This window comes from Morone saxatilis, unplaced genomic scaffold (assembly GCF_004916995.1).
Source record: "Morone saxatilis isolate NCDOM2014 unplaced genomic scaffold, NCSU_SB_2.0 Contig21, whole genome shotgun sequence".
Lineage (NCBI taxonomy): Eukaryota > Metazoa > Chordata > Actinopteri > Moronidae > Morone > Morone saxatilis.
This window is the reverse complement of record NW_023339774.1, coordinates 19,962,720-19,965,179: the sequence shown is the minus strand read 5'-3', so window position 1 is coordinate 19,965,179 and position 2,460 is coordinate 19,962,720. Positions and strand designations below refer to the sequence as shown.

The 2,460-nt window shown below is 39.5% G+C and overlaps 1 protein-coding gene across 1 annotated transcript in view; it reads left to right on the top strand.

Annotated features, from left to right (window-relative positions):
- The window catches only part of pde8b (phosphodiesterase 8B), a 48,880-nt gene that overhangs the window by 895 nt on the left and 45,525 nt on the right, over positions 1–2,460 (top strand). The gene's annotated exons all lie outside the window — the stretch shown is intronic.

Below are 2,460 nucleotides of genomic sequence, written 5' to 3'. Positions count from 1 at the left end.
GAGCCTTCTGATCGGCTGCTTTAATTACACACCTCCAGTTGATCCAGTCTCCTGTCAGTCAGTGCCTTCACCAGCTCCCGCCTGCACACTGCCATCAGTGCCCACAGTGAGGATACTTTCATGGTTTACATATAATGAGACAGCGGTGGCTTTAGTGAAAGAGCTGGTACATGCTGTGCTTCTCGCATTGTTTCAAGATTTCTTCCCCAAAGGTGCATGTGATGAATGACAGATGGGCTCACAGAATGTACTCATAAATATGGTATTTAGTCATAGACCTGACTTATTTGGCTGTCAGCAACACAACACATGCATGTCCAGTTGTACCTTTGCAGGAGTTTGGCATTTCTTTCTCTAAAGAGGTCACTTTATTGTTTATAATACACTGTAATGTAGGTGTGAGCAGATATAAGGACACTGAACAATCATAACGTCTCATATGGAGACATCATATTATCTGTGTTTTACTATATTGTCATTCACTATCTTTTTTATACACCGGCCTCTACTTATGGGCACTCACAGGAGGAGTTGTGAACAAATATATAAATAAACACTTAATAAAACAACTACATTATACTGGGTAATACATCATGTATTATATGTTTATATCCTGCTTATAAATGCTAAACAGGGGNNACAAGTGTTGCTGAAGTTTTGACCTCCTCATTTATTTCCCTTCTCTATGCACTGTGGAAGCACTGTAGGTATCTCATCAGGCTGTATAGTCTAAATGTGTGCTTTAACAAAAGCTTTGTTTTCAGACTTATGTTTATTATAGCCCTGCAGCTCCAGGCAAAGTCTCCCAGAAACGGAAAACAGTGTCAAATGAGCAAAAATGTGCATCCAATTGGTTAGTCCTTAAGCAGAAAAACACTGCCTCAGAGTGCCAAAAGTCAAAGGATCATCTGAGGTTTGACAACTTGTGTTCATCCCTTAAATTCGCTTGACCCCACTGGACAGTTTATGGCCCTGGCAGATCTGCCGTCACACCGTAGCAAAATAAGGAACAATTATTGTGCTTTCATATGACAACCCGAGGTTTGCTTCAAGGCTAAAAGTTAACAAACAGGGAGGCATTGTCTGATTTAGCATGGAGGCACCTTACATAATCAACAAGTTAGTTTTTTAGTAGCTCATCACATTCATCATGGGAAAGGCTGCATATAAAACAATTTAACTAAATTAATAAATATAATATTAAGAAAAAATGCATCTCAAGGTCTTCCTCAGTGGATGAAGTGAGCTATCTGCACGACAGAGGAAAGCTAATAAGAAGACCTTGAGTTAAGAAAAGGTCAAGAATGAACTTTCACACACAAAAATCAAGATTTTATTAAACAGCTCAATACATCAACACGGGAGATTACCTTAACCAATAAACCAAATAAAAAAGTATTAATAAGTAGGTGTGAAAACAGACTGTCCTGTTCCGCAGTTTTCATTCAATGTTCGGGGAATCAGACCCTCGGTATGAAGATCATAAACTTGTGGAGTTGTGTACATGTCTTGTCATAAGGGAGCATGTGAACAGATACTTCTTCATATTTATGATCGAACCCCAGAGGATATAGCTGTGCTTTGTTAAGAAGTTGTGTAGTAGATGATCGTGTCATCAGACCCTCAGAATAGATTAACCCGTTCAGGCCTGAATAGGATGTAAACTATTTTTACAAAATAAAAAAGTCTGTGATTATAACCTCTGTTTAATACAATTAGAGTTTGGTAAACCTTAAAGAAACTGGCATTATTTGTGGTTTATTTTTTCTTGATTATAATTCTTTTTTCAGGCTTTGTAGAGGCTCTACCACTCCCATGCTAGCTCTTTATTTCTTACATTTTACCAATTTTTGGCATATTGTCTCCTTTGGTCCTTATATGGAAGAGAATTGGCACAATACGAGTCCTCGGACTAAATGAAAATATTTGGTCACCCTAACAGGATGCTTTTCATCAGCAGCTGAAATCATAGAACAAGTTGCAACTTAATAATATTCAGATCCAGCAATTTAATACTTTTATAGATTTGTGTCATTAGTTTAGAGTGGCACAGATTGTGTGTGTGTGTGTGTGTGTGTGAGTGTGCTGGTTTTTCAGCTGTTCTTTCCCTCAGTTCCCCTCCATCTCTGAGGACTGAGAGAGGATCAATGATACCATTTATTATTAAAACCATCTGCCTTTCCCTGCAGGATCTTGATAATCTGCCATGGTGTTGATCACGCTCCCATGTGTGTTTGTGTGTGTGCGTGCGTATGTGTGCGCATGTTTTTATACACAAGTCATTTGTTTACCCCTCTGGTCAGTACGGCAGGGGTGTGAACAGTCGCATGTGAGGGAGCTGATGCTGGTGGCCTGTACAGTTATCCCTCCAGGACCTCTCACACAGTCACTGACTTATAAGAACATACGGATGGGAACATGAATTAGCACTCTCTCTGCAGTGTCACTCGTTACCACCTC